The following is a 5,922-nucleotide window of genomic DNA, read 5'->3' on the forward strand; positions in this document are numbered from 1 at the left end:
GTATCCGGCATACTGTAACTGAAGAAACATCGGAGACTCCACTTCTCGACTGCCTCTCTTCGTAGCTTAGACAGCATATCTACGCTCTCTATACTTATATTTATTGCAACTTCGTTCCAGCCGGCCTCCCCTCTTATTCGTAAGAGGGTGAGGCCAGGTGGGTGAATAAAACAAATTTTTACTTCACGTTATATCTACTCCATAATAACTTCTACTACTAACATCCCATCTCAATGAGCTGTTGACCAGTTCTGGGACTTAAGGAGTCGGCAGCCGCACCCATCATTGGACTAGTTCCAGTGGTGGAAAGCAAGGGCTTGCTCCGGAACCCCGTGAACCAACAGACATCCTATAGACTTATTATAAAAAACTAACAACTTACTCTAAGTCGTCTACTTGTGCCAGCTCAGCAAACCTTGAAGGCAGTTATAAAGCTACCTCCAATCCCGCCACACAAGCCGCGCGCTCGCCTGCTCCGTAAAGCCCGCAGCTCCCCAAGCAGTGCCGGAATCGCAAGCCCGGCATTCCGCCACACTGTCAACTAAATAAATCTGTAGAAACTGAAGTTATTTTGCCTCTTTGCAATGGGCTTTGCATATCTGTGATGATGCTGTAGTGAAGAGTATTTTTATGACCAAACTCCAATAATTGGTCAAGCTTGTGAGGTCCTGTACTCAATAATATATTTCTATTTGGATGTAATGTAATAGTGTTTAAATGTTGCAGCTGATTCATTCCAAACATTTCAAGGAGAGAGATTATTTTTGGGAGACAGCATGATGGAGAGGGTACATATAGCCCCAAACATATGAGGAGAGAATGTAGGAAACTTATGTGGAGGACGGGAGAACACAGATCATGCAAAGATCCTTACATAGGGGGCAAAGCTAGTTGAGACCAATATGAAGATGGGCAAATCAGCAGGATCATCCATCTCTCCCATCAGTGATAGCATATCTATCCTTCCACACATCAAAGGTGATATATTCATATTTCTTCATCCATATTTGTCTTTTTGAACCTTTTTGTCTGGTGACTCACAGCTTCTAATAGGTTGTCTTTTCGGATTACTTTACCCTCACATCACCTAATAGCTTGAGAATCATTGCTGTTACCTAATGCAGCTGTTAACACTTTTACTTCTTCCTAAGAAAATTAAATTTTTCATTTTGAGCAGGCTGGCAGTTGTTATATTTTGTCCCACTGTTCATCCCCTACAGCAGATCTTGTGATTACAGTTACTTCTGGGCCATCTATCTCCCTATGCAAAACCTGCTCAGGTTTGAGGTCTACTACTTATGCCAAGCCTCTGAAATACAAGTGCCTTTCTGTGCTGTTGGTTGGTTGTCTTCTTGTCTTGCCATCAGCTCAAAATCCAGAATTATATCTGCTTTTTCTGTAGAAAGTAGAAGGTGGTGGGTACTGTCCTCTTCATTGAAAACACCAGAAATCTGAAAGAAGGATAGGACAGCTCAGAAACATACTTTCCTTGCAGCAGCCAAGCATGCAGGAGACAAGGAAACAGCAGAAACCCTTCTCCATCCTGAAAGCAGATGGAGGGCTCTCTACGGTTATGAACAGAAATTACACATGAACTGGTATAAGTGATCAGAAACTGGTTTAGATTTGTAACATAACGGAAGTTCCATATACATAGACTGCTTTTAAAAAGGTCAAAAGTGGTTTAAGATCCCCTCAAGATTCAAGTTAACTCATAGTCCCCCAGCATCCCAGGATGCTTTGCACCTCCCCCACAACCGCCCCTCTCAGGGTGGGCTGGCTTACCGTTGCCAAGCTGTCTCCTTCAGCCGAGCAGGGAGGCATGCACTAGTGTCCCCCAGTTTCTGAACTTGGGCCATTGCAGGCATGTGGCTGCATTTCTGGAATCAAAAGAGAATGTTTGTCACTCGCTTATCGGTTTAATCTATGCAGCTTAGACTCACCTGCAAAGATTGAATCGAGTCAGTCTTGGGAGTTTTGACTGTCTGTACTTAGCCTAGAAGGAGAGAAAAGAACAAAGATTTCTATACCTTTGTGCTTCAAATATATCTAACACCTTCTAAACTAGCCTTGCAAGTCATGTACAGCCTTGCAAACTGAGCCTTGCAAGTCATGTATAGTTCCCAGTCAGTGCCAGAAGAAAAAGCCATATGTATTCCCCCTCACCTTTTGCCACAGAACAGCACAGAGATATATCCTGTCATGTTAGGGCAGTGCTTCTCAACCAGGGGCTGTGGCCACATAATATTAACACTGTTAGCAAACATGATTCACAAGATAAACACATGATTCACGAGATTCCAAATAGAGTCTGACCTGTTGTGGTCTTTCTGAGGTCATTTGCAACAAAAAAAGTGTTATATTGTTTTTTCCATTGTTGAAAACAAAAGTGAAAATGAAGAACTGTCATTTTTCCAAGAGGTGCCTTGAGTCTAATGAGGGGGTCCAAAAAAGTTGAGAACCACTGTGCTAGGATAATGACCTGACTCAAATGCAACAATACCGTCCCTATTCACCCTGTCTTGTTACAGGGAACTAAAACCCCTCCTCATAGAGGTGAGACGTCTTGCTGAGATAGGCCTCTACTGTGTCAGTTTATTCTATCTTGGCTCTCCTATACAGGTGCCCTGCTCCACCACTCATTGGCCTCATCCATCCCACTGCTAGAGGACCTCATCCATGCATGGTGCCTCTCCCTTATCCTGCTGTGGCTCTCTCCTTACCCCCTCAGCTCTACAGCTGTAAGGTGCCAACTCCTCAAGCTGAATCCTCCAGTGGAGGTTGGCTAGTTTCTACTTTGGGACAAGTGTTTCAGTGCACAGCAGGTAGGAGACAGTTTTTAAAATAAAGCAAGAAAAAGAGATAGAGGAGATAAAAATAAACATGAAGGGTTTTTTATATATTTGTTGTGTTGGGTTTTTAACCATGTGATCCATCAGATAAGTCAAGATATCCAAGACCAATGCTCAATAGACATCTGTCTGTCTTGTGAGTCAGTAGATTTGCACTGAGATATCAGCTCATTGAACATCTGTGGGTGTGGTTGTACTATTCTTGAATGACAGTCCCTTCTGCACTGTCACATGTGCAGTTCGTATCTAACAGTCCTGAATGTGGTGTGAGGTTTTTCCTGAGGTTTCGTCTTTCCTCTGCATGTTGAGCTCTTTTTTCCTCAGCATACCTGTGACATCTGATGCTTTGCCTGTGTGAGTATTCAGTTCAGCTTCAAGGGACAGGTTGTTGGTAACAATATGGCCAAGGTATACAAATTTACTTACAACTTGTGATCATAGGTGGTGAATCAGTGTTCTGGCTGATTATAAGATCAAACTCTTAACAGGCATGAGTGAAGAGACTCATGGGGCTTTGAATGTCTCTCTCTGGACTATCAGTGCAGTGTAGTGTCATCAGCAAATGGCACTCACAAATCAAAACTTTCTGCACTTTAGTCTTTGCTTTAAAGCATGTGAGCTGAACACGTATGTAAATAAAATTCTTTCAGCATCTGTCTGTAACAGGGCCCCTGGCCCATTGTTGAGAAAGGGGAGGGAGCCCAGGGTCTGCTGGTCAGCCTAACCCCTGCAAACAGATTTGATGGGTTGCAGGGATCTAAATAAGATGACTATCTGCCTCAGGTGTGGACAGTGATTAACAGGCCAGGGGTGGAAGCAGAAGGTCAGGTGACCCAAGGAAAGACTCAACAGCTCAGAGCTTAGCCCAGAAGATGCAATCTGGCCCTGTAGACCACTGAGGCAAGAGCTCCAGAGCAAGGGGAATGTAGGAAATCTGCTAGCTGGTACTGGGACTGTCTCGAGTAAGGCGAACAGAAGGAAAAGCCATATGCATTTCTCTCCACCTCATGCCACAGAATAGTGCTGATGCCCTACATGGGGTAAGCGGAAGCCTTGTTATGCAGGCAGGTAGCCATTGTTTATGTTTGGACTCAGCAAGGGTTTAGTTGTGTTTGCCAGAAAGCTTACTCCTGGGTTCCAGTTTCAACTGGTAGTTTGGGAGTGGTTGAAAGGTGAGTGAATGGAGGATACAGCAGGGTACCTGGGGTTTAACCCACAGTAGGGTGCCAGGGGCACACTAGTGTTTAGGGCCCTCCTAGGGGCCTTGATTCCAAGCTTGGACCTGAGGGGGAGATCCAAGCCTAGAGTGAGGGAAAGGCTGAAGCCTAGCTGGGGCATGAGCTGGACAAGGGCTGGGGGGCCCAGTGCCTGGGGAAGACAAAGCCAGGGCCAGGGGGGTCCTGTGCATGGGAGGGGCAGAGACAGGAGCCAGGGGCCCAGATGGAGCCAGAGCAGGCTCAGTGCCCAAGGCAGGGTGGAAACAGCTCTAGATGGTCGAAATCTGATCAGTGGCCTATAGCCCAAGTGGGGTGCAACCCAAGAGGGTAAGATTCAGGCTGGGACTCAGAAGTTAGGCCCAACACAGTATTCTGGGATAAGGGAACAAGCAAGAGAAAAGGGGCTGGGGCCAGGAAGGCCAAGGCTCTTACAAGGGTATAAAGGCCTGAGGTGGCCTGGTACTGGACTAGGGCCAAGTGTCCACTGAAATCATTGATGGGTAGCATAAGCGGCAGGTGGAGCCATGTAATTAGCCTTTAAGACTTACAGGTGTCCTGGAGCAAAGATGGGCCAGGAGTGCCCACTCAGCTTAAGGGCAGGCTTGAGTCCAGGAGGAGTCTGCCGGCTGCTAGAGGAACTGGGGCTTGCTTTAGGACCTATTGGGTAGCCTCCCTTTTGATCTAAACAATTACATCAAAGGCATGGCAGACAAGTGAGAAGGGGAGGGGACCCTAGAGCTGGAGCAGGGTAGGAGTTGCGTGACCACTAGGAGGTGTTGCAGCCACCCTTGGCGCTCAACTTGATTATACCATCTCAAAAGTGTAGGTCAGAAGAAAAGAAAATCTTGAATAGGTTGAGGGCAGGGACACAGCCCTGCTTGACTCTGCTTCAAATCTCAAAAGCCTTATATGTCGATCCCGTATAGGTGACTGTTCCCCACATTCTGTCATGGAAAGGGTAGATTATGCTGACTGAGTTCTGGTGGACAGCCAATCTTTTCCAATAATTTAAAGAGGCCCATATAAGTGATCTGTTCTGCTGACAAACTCAAAGACCAAGCACAACTAGTAATATTTGTTTGCTATTTTGGAATAGATGAAAATGTAAAGAAAGAAATGGCAGGCATTGTGGCTCTTAAAGAAACAATGCATGGAATTGACACAAATGCACTAGAGAATGCACTGGAGAATGCTAGTGTCCCACTAGGTAAATTTGCTAGTACTGCAATGGACAGAACTCCTGCAATGATGTGGTGAAAGGTAGGTCTCGTTACACCTGTAAGGCCTTAGCAAGGCAGTCAGGCAACTTGGTGACTAACACTCAACCCCCTAAGCAGGGCCAGCTGAGCCTGAGCCCGCTGCTTGGTTCCAGTGCTGCTCTTAGGAGCTTTAGCAGCACTTAGCCCCTGCTATGCAACAAAACAGCCTCAGTCTGCATGTAGCTCTTGTCTGTGTGACTTCCCTGGAGCCTGTTCCAGCCTGTATACCCAGTCCCTGAACTTTGGACCCCAAGTTTGACTTTGGGTCACGTGGCCAGGAACACAGGCTGGCAGCCTGAAGAGTGGCATCTAACCAGTTAACTCTGTAGGGGGGAAGGTGTGGGGGAGGGAAGGATCATGGAGGGTGCAGATTGAGACCCCACAGTGAGGGATGGAGTGAGGCTGGGGCACAGGCAGATGAAGCCTTAGGAGGCTGATTTGGGGGATGCAGGTGGTGGGAGGGGGCAGCTCCCTGTCTCTGCACACTCCCTGGGAGAGACATAAAGGGTATTTGTGTGTGAGGTGAGGGTGGGCTGGGTGCTGTGCCAGCCTCTTCCCAGTGGGGGGGGCTGGGCTAGGGCTGCACTTGGTACA

The sequence above is a fragment of the Crocodylus porosus genome, unplaced genomic scaffold (genome assembly GCF_001723895.1).
Source record: "Crocodylus porosus isolate Cpor-Errol unplaced genomic scaffold, CroPor_comp1, whole genome shotgun sequence".
In the NCBI taxonomy this organism is placed as follows: Eukaryota; Metazoa; Chordata; order Crocodylia; family Crocodylidae; genus Crocodylus; species Crocodylus porosus.